General features: G+C 37.8%; 1 long non-coding RNA gene across 1 annotated transcript; it reads left to right on the top strand.

Annotated features, from left to right (window-relative positions):
* The first annotated feature begins 286 nt into the window (after nt 1-286).
* LOC104911211 lies at nt 287-4,432 on the top strand. Its single transcript, XR_004160026.1, has 3 exons — nt 287-417; nt 2,043-2,154; nt 2,774-4,432. It is a non-coding gene; the product is annotated as an uncharacterized LOC104911211 (long non-coding RNA).
* The last annotated feature ends 6,893 nt before the right edge of the window (nt 4,433-11,325 follow it).

Raw genomic sequence — 11,325 nt, 5'->3', positions numbered from 1 at the left:
GGTCCCTGGATTATAGATCTCCCTAGGAAATAAATAATATTACTTATTTTTGGGATTTACGCTTTAAAATCTTATTTCCTTGCAAAGTCTTAAAATTGTATTATGACGTACCATGTCATCTTTACCACTTGTCAATAATTTCATAAAAAGAAACAGAGACCAGTGTTCTGAATTAGTAAGGTGGATAGATAAAAAATGCGTAGGCATCAGAATAGAATTAAAGTGAGACAATAAAAATTAATTTATTTACAAAGAACATTTGTTTATATTCTTACTTTTAGTTTCAGATTCATCTGAATGAAAATCTGAACATTTTGGATTTCTTCCATAACCGAATAAACCACTGCTAAGCTCCTCAGAAGATTCATTTCCAGAGGGATATTAGTCTGGTCGACCAGCTGCCAAAAAGCCATGCAGGTGAGCTGGCAAATAATCAGTCAAATTTCAAGAACTTAATTGAAGATGAGTTATCTATATGAAACTCCCTTAAATTGATGAATAAGCAAAGTCCAGTGACCCCAAAATCATTACTTTTCTTTGCCAGCAACATTTCCTACGTACAAGTGATTCTGTGACAAGTAGTTGTTGATAGCACAACATGAAAATCAGCTCAGTACATGTCCTTGCCAGGTATGTGAAAAAACATGCTGTTGCGCTTTTTGTGGGGTATGGAAATAGAAATTTCTCAGCTTCCTTGCCAGAACGAGACTCTAACCACAGATTTCACAAGTAGGACGGCACACTTTCATTACTTGGTGTGAACATGTCAAAAAAAAAAGAATGTTAAGTCTCTGAGACAGCCAGTACATCTGGCTTTTATCTTTCTGACTGCCTCACTCAGGAAGGAATATGGTTATTTTTAAATCTAGGACTCCTGTGTTAAGAGCCAAATAAACATAATTCTACAGCTGGTTCAAGGTAATAGGAAAAGATTTTAAATGCCCTAAAATGTGTAGATTTATTTATTATTTGCTAAACTCTCTTCCCAAAAGAATCAAAGACTTCATTTTTTCTTCAAACACTCATTACAACTTTGGTCAACCCATCAGAGACTTAAAAAAGTAACATGTAATTTTACATACCAGAATACAAATAGCAAATTACAAATATTCTTCATGACAGGTTCAGGAACACTTTATGACACCTAATGAATTAATTAATCAAGAGTTTTCAAGCTGCTCTAAGCTACAAGCCATTGAATATGTTAGTTACCAAGTTTAATTGGTGTTTGGAATTAAGAAATCATCATTCACAGAATGAAGATGGTGTAGCTAAATTGTGATCAGAAAGGTGGACGCAATCTCCTAAAACTTCTTTGATTTGTTGTCCATCTCTTCTTTTGTTTATTGTTTCTTTATATTTTCATCTCTTCTATTCAACTATTTTGGGTAAGTTTTTTAACTCTTAAACAGTGTTTGGGAAGGGATATGTGATTTTGGTGGACTCTGTGAAACTACAGTTACTAGAGCTTTTTTTGAAGGTGGTAACAAATAGGTCACATATAACCCCTGGTCCTATAGCTTCTTCAGGGTGCTAATTCTCCACGAAATTACTGCATGATTGATTTGCAGCTCATTAAAGATTGTATTTTTCACTTGGATTGATGTCTAAAATTACACTAAACAATAAAATGACATTGATTTTTGTATTTAACAGATAAAATAGTTTCCTCTTTCAACATTTTATATATTTGCAAAATAGGGCTTGATCGGTACTTCAGATGATGGAGATATCTAAAGCTTTTTATGATTTGTTTAATATGTACACTTTAGAGGATTTCAGTATATAAATATAGAGAATGGAGAGATTGAATTATTCCTTCTTATTTCTTGACTGTTTTGATTAGTGTTCTGCTTTTCATCTAATCTCAACAACATTATTAACTTTAGCAGATATGATAAAGAAAACTCATAGTATACTAAGGAAAGATCTTTAAACATCATTTTAGCAAAGTAACCCCAGACAATAATGCTCATATTATTTAAATAGTTGTAACGTTTAATTCTTGTTACAATGTTACAATTCTTTCTGGATCTGAACAGATGGGATTTTCAAATAAATACCAGATGAAAGGAAAAGGCAATATAAGAATTGGAAACTCATGGCAAAAATAAAGGGTCCAAACCTCAGAGCTGTATTTGTGTCTTCTGTAGGGTAAGTATACGTCTAATATTTATTTCCACTGTTTGAAAACTCCAAGTCAGAGATGTTTACCTTCTTTTTTATTTATTTTATACCTACATGTATATGTATTTTTCTTTTTTTCTTTTCTATGAAATTTTAAACACAATTTTAGTCATGTAAATTTTTCATCCTCTGTTGATCAGAGGATGAAAACATCTATGTTTTCATCTATGGCACATCTATGGCAATGTGCCAGTTCAGTGTTATATCTATTCATAGTACATATTGCAAATCACATTAACTTGACACTAAATAATTATCTACATTTATATCAGACATATCTGACACTGATTATCATTATTTGTTTTTTGCATTCACCCTTTCCAAAATATCTCCTTTGTACTTTCTGAATCTTGTTGACGTATTCATCATATCATTGTTAAATTAGTCTTTTCATGTAAATCAGAAAACTAGGGCATTTATTTTCATGTTACATACTAGTCCGGTTTTCATCACTGGTCCCAATTTTTAAAGTAAAAACAGATGAAACCTTTGCTGGGAAAGTATTGAAAAAACAATATGGTTTTGTGACTGCAGGAGAACAGCTAAAGAATTATTTTCTCTTTAAGTATGTTATTCATTTTTTCAGATCCTAGGGATCAGATCGTCAGCCTGAGATAAACCCCTTTCTGCTGCTATTGTGTGTGGGGCACACAACATCAAACTGAAGGAAAAAAATGTCATTGTTTTTTCCTCTGAACAAAATTCCATTCCCACCTGGTATCAATCCAGAACTCCTACCTTCTGTCATATTCTGGAAATGTTTTGGCTCCAGAGCAGCATGAATGAACACCCTTCTGTCCTCCTTCCTACTGTCTCCATCTTACTTTACCTCTGCTGGGAGAATGAGCCCTTCAGTACTGTGTAATAGACACTCAAAACTCAGTAATGAAAGACAAATCTTTGTCCCACTAAGAGCAAGGTGCTTTGGCTAAACACAGATTTCTTGTGTAAAACTGTATTTCTTCATTTAAATGCTTATGATCACATACCATGTTCTCACACTGCTATGAGGTGGGCTTTCACAAAGAACATCTAGGGGAGCACCAAAAATAAGTGAAAAATAAAAAGCAGTCTGCAAAAGGATGAGCTCTTTGAATTTCTTCCAAGTCCATGAATGCTGCATGATAAGCCCATAAGGGGGTTTTCGGACATTGTGTGGCCTGATCTTTAGTGGGAAATAACATCTGTTTGGAGACATCTCCAAACTCTCACTACAAGAGACATCCACTCTGATTAATGCGATTATGTGTATGTGTCAATAAAGTAGTAACCACTACATTAAAGCCTTTGTAAAAATCCTGAGATAATTTAATTGAAATAATTTATGATTTAAAAGAATAATAATTTTCTGTTAATGATCCCATGGACAGCTGGAAGGTCTCCTTGCAAATTCTAATCCCAAGATAACTGGATTCTTCTCTGGATTCCTAGAAGAAAAGAAGGATATATTTCTATGGCAAGTCAACTTTTCAGTGAAAATCTCAGCTTCATGATGCTCGGAGAATTGGAATGTGAAAGGAAGTATTGAAGGGAGAAATTAGTTATCAGAATCTGCATGCAATGCTCAGAAAGGTGTAAAACAACTCATAATGGGAAAAGCTCTGACACTTACTTGGTGTTTATTTATACACTTAATTCTGTCATACCAGATCTTTCCCAAATATGTGTACTTTGCTGTGGATACAGATTTTACACGGATACTTCTTGTGTCCCCTCACAAAGCACAGGTATGTTAAATATCCTACAATTGGAGCCAGCACTACGGTCTAAGTGCCTGCGTTGTGTCACAGAAGAAACTGTACTGTTTAAATGAATTATTAGCGCCGTCTCCTACTGACTCAAGCACATGCTGTTATACAGTCAGTGGTAACACACAAAACATATTCTGTATTTGCCTTCCTCAAAAACAAATACTTAATGTGTTTCTGCTAATGATGAGGAGTGGCAACCCAGCCCTAAGTCGCTGGTGGGGCTCTCATTTACTTTTTTGATAGAGTCACATGTAACTAAATAGAGTCACAATAACAGAGACTTTGGAAGTAAAATCTGAGCCTCATTCTTCTGCTGCCTGGACCATCTTTTCCATGCAGCAGCCTCACCAGTGATGAAGACAAACTTTCTCAAGTGGTTCTCTCTGCAAGCCCACTTGTGCTGCGAATGGAAAGCTTTTCTGCTTTTCAAGAGGAAACGGATCTTTACTTTTAAGCACTTCCCCCCTTTGCTACCCCACCCCACCCCACCCCCACCCCCCCATCCCTCCCTTCCTCTTATTGATTTAAAAGTGTGCACATTTCCTTTTTTTCAGCTGCTGTTTCTGTATCTTTGCTGATCTTCTCATCATTGGCTCATAGATGCTGCTTACATTCATAGCCTGGGGACAACAAAATCATCAAACCTTGTTCTCTGGTCATTCCTTGACAAGGCTGCTCTCACAAGTGATTTTTGAACTAGGGGATTTGGCTTCACTCTCAAATGCTCCTTGCAGTCTGTCTGGATACTAGGAGTGCACTTCAGACAGACTCCTGTGAAATCTCAGGATTTGTGCTTGCTTCTTCTCAGTGATTTACAAATAAACATTTCAATGTTTTCTAATGTAAACTCACAGTAAACTACACATATTCCTTTACTGAAATTGAAGGAAAGTGTTAAGTTTTACTTATGTTTATGTGTTGGGGATTGGAGAGGAATTAAATCTTGCTATGTAATTGTGCTTTTATGTTACAGGGAAAATCACAGAATCACAGAATTGTAGGGGTTGGAAGGGACCTCTAGAGATCACCGAGACCAACCCCCCTGCCAAAGCAGGTTCCCCACACCAAGTTGCACAGGTAGGCGTCCAGGCGAGACTTGAATATCTCCAGAGAAGGAGACTCCACAACCTCCCTGGGCAGCCTGTTCCAGTGTTCCGTCACCCTCACCGTGAAGAAGTTCTTATGCACATTCGTGCGAAACTTCCTATGCTACAGCTTATGTCCATTTCCCCTCGTCCTGTCTCCACATACCACTGAAAAGAAACTGGCCTCACCACTATGGCCGCCACACCTCAGATATTTATAAACCTGGATCAGGTCCCCTCTCAGTCATCTTTTCTCAAGGCTAAACAGACCCAGTTCACTTAGCCTTTTCTTCATAGGGGAGATGCTCCAGGCCCCTTTCACCATCTTTTGTGGCCCTCCGCTGGACTCTTTCCAAGAGATCCCTGTCTTTTTTTGTACTGGGGAGCCCAGAACTGGACACAGTACTCCAGATGAGGCCTTACCAGGGCAGAGTAGAGGGGGAGGATCACCTCCCTCGACCTGCTGGACACGCTCTTCTTAATGCACCCCAGAATGCCATTGGCCTTTTTTGGCCACGAGGGCACACTGCTGGCTCATGGCCAACCTGTCGTCCACCAGGACACCCAGGTCCCTCTCTGCAGAACTCCTCTCCAGCAGCTCATCCCCCAGCCTGTATTGGTGCATGCAATTATTCCTCCCTAGGTGTAAGACCCTACACTTGCTTGTGTTGAACCTCATCCGGTTTCTTACTGCCCAGCTCTCCAGCCTGTCCAGGTCTCGCTGAATGGTAGCACAGCCTTCAGGTGTGTCAGCCAATCTCCCAACTTCGTATCATCAGCAAACTTGCTGAGGGTGGCCACTATCCCCTCATCAAGGTCATTGATGAAGATGTTGAACAAGACCGGATCCAGCACAGACCCCTGGGGGACACCACTGGTTACAGGTCTCCAGCCAGACTCTGCACCACCAACGACGAAATCAATTCTCTTCATTTCCAAAATCAGCACTTGCCTTTTCTTAGTGAAAGGCCAACATGTGATAAAATGAAAGACTGACAGTGTTCACATCAATGCAGTCAGTGGTGGAATAAGGGAAGGCTGAGAAGGACTGTTCAGACTGGAGAAGAGAAGACTGAGGGAGGATCTTATCATTTTTTCAGTGATGTGCAGAAATAGAAAAAGGGGCAATGGGCAAAAAACTAGTACATAAAAAGTTCCATACAAACATGAGAAAAAAAAATATTTACTGTGAGGATGACAGAGCACTGGAACAAGCTGCCCAGAGTGTCCTTCTTTGAAGATATTCAAAATCCACCTGGATGCTTTCCTCTGCAACCTTCTCTAGAGAGCCTCCTTTAGCAGAGGGTTGGACAGACGATCTCCAGAAGTCCTTTCCAACCCTTGCAGCTCTGTGTGAGTTATTAGCAGGAAGACTTTACTGCCTGCCTTCAGCCACCTAACTCAAGATCAAGCAACAGAGAAACAGCAGTTAAGGAGATTACTAAACAGATATTTAATTGGATGGATGAAAATAATTTTTGTTGTATCAGAAGCTGCCTGACCTACCTGGCTGATGTCTAAAGAATTATAAATTATACCTATTATAGACATGTGTGGAATAATTGCATTTTTTAAAAATAAAATCAATTATTTTCTCTTTTCTTTCATTCAAAGGGATAAATGTATTTTGTTTTTCAGAAATTTGTCTTGACAATTAATTCACTTTTATCAAAGACTACTAATCTGTGGATGAGAAGTATTTCTATACAAGGCAACTCAGCTAGAAGTAGGAGGAAAATTAATGTTTCCAGTCCACCTTTGTAGAGTTAAAATCTTAGTTTTCTTCCTCATTAAATGGAACACATATTGCAACAATTCAAAACAGTTTAAACCATTTTAGACTTCTTTTAGTTGCTAATTAAAGTTCAACATGCTGCGCTGTACTTAGGATTAGATAGTTACACCTTAGCACTCCTCATAGCTACTGCTAATTGCCACAAGATTGTTATATACTGTTCTATGTAGTTTACTACTTTTATTGGACTGCTGTTTCATAAAGAACACAGCTTTTATAAATAAAATCACTGCCTCAATTCTCATTATACTTAATTCAAGTTCAACCGAAGTCACATTTTAGTTATTCCACCTGAAGTGGAATGTGGTATGGCAGATTAATGTCCCTCATCTGAATATTATTTATTTTTAGTAAGCCATTACTCCAAGTTCATAAGCTAAATGTTAGTGTAATGAGAGGTGTACCACAAGAATTCTCTGCCAAAGTTTATTCAATTTGCATTTAATATACTAAATCATCTTTCCATTAATAGTGCTGATACAAGAATTTGACAGAGAAAATAAAAATGTGGGTGTGCTTGTGGATACATTCTCAAATCCACTGTGGTATATAAAGGCAAATTAGAATCCTCTCTTTGGCACCATTATCCAAATGCCTCCTCCACTTGTTTCCTGTCTGAGTTGAAGACTACGCAGATGGTTTGGTGTAAATCACTCACGAAAACGATTCAGAGACAAGAAGGTAAAGCCCAATTTATTTTATTTTATTTTATTTTATTTTATTTTATTTTATTTATTTTCTTCTCCCAGCGTGCCACAGGAATTTACTATCTGGAATACTCCATTTCTTAGAGTTTCAACAACTTAAGCTAATAATTTGTCTTTTTTTTTTTTTCTAGCAAGCATATAGCTTTTCCTCAAAAGATCACTCAAAAAACACTGTAATGTGTGATTACATGATTACTAGATCTGCATTTTGAAAGAAGGAGCTGCAATACAAGTCAGAAAATGTTATCATATTTGTTAATTTTAGTGTGTACTAGCTTTCTCAAAGATAGACATCTAATGAAAACACAAATGAAGGCAAAGAGTTACTTCACTATGAGAAGGCAAATAGCTTCCTACATTAGGAGGCATGTTGGAATCCTTCATGAGTGATATATTTTTCAAAGAGCCATAGTTAGAGTTGAAAATCAATTTGTCACAAAGTCTTATTTTTCACTCTAAGAACATTCCTTTTATCTGCCTTGACAGAATTTAGCCAGTTGCTTTCTTCTGTATCACAGATAAAATGACCATCTTCTCAAACTGGAGCCAAACAGTAATTATCTGATACTATTTTTACAGAGTTACAAAAGGTTCTCCTCACAAAATACAGGATCTGTTTTTAAAGTTTATCTCAACTATGCTTGTGATTCAGCAGCAATACGTTTATTTCAAGGAAAATGAGGAATTGAGTAATAGTAGATTTTTTTTTCAAAACTTAGATTTTTGAGTAGAGTTCTCACACTTTACATAAATCTTTGACATCCACTCTGAGCAAAAGAGCATCTTTCATAATGAGCCTCTTTTATTATTAGACCAAATTCTGCAATATTTAATGCTTTGAAGTTTCTTACTCTGCAAGTAGTGCCATTAAAAGCAATGAGAGAGACCATCTGAAACTTGAAAAAAGAAAATTTCATATAGTTTTTAAGACTTTTAAAGAAGGAAGTTTAGAGTTCAGACGAACAACACAGCTGTTTGAAATCTATCATCAATCTTATTTGTGTTATTGAGCTCAGGTTGCATTAAATGGTTTAATACCCACTTCAACACTGCAGATCTGCTCCCCTTATTGCAAACTGTCAGGTTCTGGGATTAGTTAATATGCTGAGCCTCTCTTCTCCCTCACAGAGACACCTATTGAGTAAGATTCATACACTTGGTTATACCGAGTCCTTTCCCTGGGAAATTTAAAGATTTCTATTGAGTTATTTCATAGTTTAATGTATTTGTGATTGATTGCATTATTCACACTATTGGTATTTGCATGTGGTCTGCAGATAGTGTATTTACCACTGGCAATTCAGAAGAATCTGTAATTTGTTGCTTCAATAAAGAGCACTGTTCTATGAGACAGTTGTAGGTATTCTCATTGGGCAAGGCCAAGTTCCCTAAGGTTGATCATAAAAGAACATTTGAATGTGACTGTAACTGGACCTGTAGCACCATTAATCTTTTAATGCAACATCTCACCACTTAGTTATACAATCACTAAGGCTGGGAAAGAGCCTAAGATTATCTAAAACAGTCTAACTGTCCACCTACCACCAATATTGCCCACTAAACCGTGTCCCTTAATACTACATCTACCCCTTCCTTAAATACCTCTAGGGATGCTAAATCCATCGCTTTCTTGGACAGCATATTCCAATGCTTAACCACTCTCAATATACTCTTATTCATCTTAATATCCAATCTGAGCTTCCCCAGGTGCAACTTGAGGCCAATCCCTCTTGTCCTATTGCTAGTTACCTGGGAGAAGAGGCTGACTTCCGCCTCACCACAGTGTCCTTTCAAGTAGCTGTTGAGAGTGATAAGAACTTCCCTGAGCCTTCTCTTCTCCAGATTAAAAATCCCAGCTCCCTTGTCTGCTCCACATAAGACATCTGTTCCAGACACCTCACCAGCTTTGATATGCTTCTCTGGACATGCTCTAGGGCCTTAACATCTTGTACTGGGCGGACGAAAAGCAAATGCAGTACTCAAGGTGAAGCCTCATTCGTGCTGAGTACAGAAGGATGATCACCTTCCTGGTCCTACTGGCTACACTATAGGATGCCATTAGCCTTTTTGGACATGCACCTGGGCATACTGATGGCTCATGCTCACTTGAGCATTGACCAACACCCCCAGATTTTTTTCCTTCATGCAGCTTTCCAACCTGTAGCATTGTCTAGATCTGTTGTGGCGAAAGTGTAGGACCTAGCACTTAGTCTTGTTGAACTTCATCCCATTGACTTCAGCTCAGCTATCCAGCTTATCTAGATCCCTCTCTAGGGCCTTCCTACCCTCAGGCAGATAGACATTTCTTCCCAACTTGATGTCATCTACAAACTTACTAGGTGTGCACTCAATTTCCTCATCCAAATAATCAATGAAGATATTTAACAGGATTGGCTTCAATACCAAACCCTGGGGAACACCACTTGAGAAATTTTATTTTGATCATGCAGTTTGTTTAGATACATTTATATACTCCCTGACACCAGTCTAGTGTCTTTTATTTTTTATTATTTTTAGTGTTCCTATGCTTATTTTGTTATTATTTGCACCTAGTTTACAAATGGAGAACTGGGACATAGAGAAGTGACCTGACTTAGAAGATGTATACTACCTACTATTACAATGTTGGACTGCAGGTGATCTAGTCTAATATTAGGGGGCTTGATTTGATTGTACTTTTCCTCATATGGGCATCTTATAGTTTAAGATGACCACTTTAATGTTCACTTGCTGCTTTAGAGGGTTGTAGCTCTCCTGCAGGTTTATAACGCTCCTGTCCAGAAAGCAAGAATACACCATGTTCTCTTCCAGTGTTCTCAAGCAGAGCAAGACACCAATCTATCCACAACTGACTTAAGCCCTAAGTGTCTAACTGTTCAAGATATCATAGCTCTCACTGGTATCAAATTGGTATAATCAGTGAATGTGACAGTTGTATGGGCATTGTTGAATCACGGCCTGAACTACTGATTGATCACCTGAGGAAAGTACCCGGTCAGCCGTGGGAGCACAGGTGAAGGCAAAGCGGAAGGGGTGAAGCCTGGCTCCACCTCTCTTAGACCCCATTTAAGGACTGACTGCCACAGGGAAAGGGTTTCTGGTTAGAGATCCTTCTCTGGTGGACTTTTTCTCTGTGAGCCTAAGTTTTTTGAGACAAGTGAGTACTCTTTTCCTATTTGTCTCTTTTACTATTTCACTCTCACATCACCTTTCCACTGCACTAAGCTTTCCAACTGTAACATAGTTAATCAGAAAATGTTGCCTTTCCATGGTCTCAAAGAAGGCCTTCTGTTTTTTTTATATAATTGCTGATAGATATACAGTCATGTTTTAGTGAAGAAGTAGTATGGATGAGTGGTAGCTGTATTCTTACTTCCTTCAGCCAAATTGAGACAATGGTGAACGATCCTAATTTGGTATTAAGGAGTTGGAGTTATCAGGAAAAGAAGTAAGAAACAGACAGTTGTTTCAAAAGGATATGTGTGTCTGTAGCAAATGATCAAGAGAAAACAGTAGATAATTCTGTAGGTCAGAAAGAATAAGGATCCTGAAGAACCAAGTCACAAAGCCGTGTAAGATGCATTTCCTTTCTGTTCCCAAGTACTCTTACTTACCTATCAGTACCTTAACCCAAATGACACACAGATCCACAGATGAATGCTTATGACAGTATCTTCAGATGTGTGAGCATGTAAATTCTTCATGTTTTCATTAGAACTTACCTCATTAATAGTGTTAAGAGAGACAGCAGACATATTAAATAAAAATCATCATGTAAAGCATATAAATAGAGTAGTTAA

The sequence above is a fragment of the Meleagris gallopavo genome, chromosome 5, assembly GCF_000146605.3.
Source record: "Meleagris gallopavo isolate NT-WF06-2002-E0010 breed Aviagen turkey brand Nicholas breeding stock chromosome 5, Turkey_5.1, whole genome shotgun sequence".
NCBI lineage: Eukaryota > Metazoa > Chordata > Aves > Galliformes > Phasianidae > Meleagris > Meleagris gallopavo.
The sequence above is the reverse complement of the archived record's forward strand: the minus strand, read 5'-3'. Positions and strand labels throughout refer to the sequence as shown.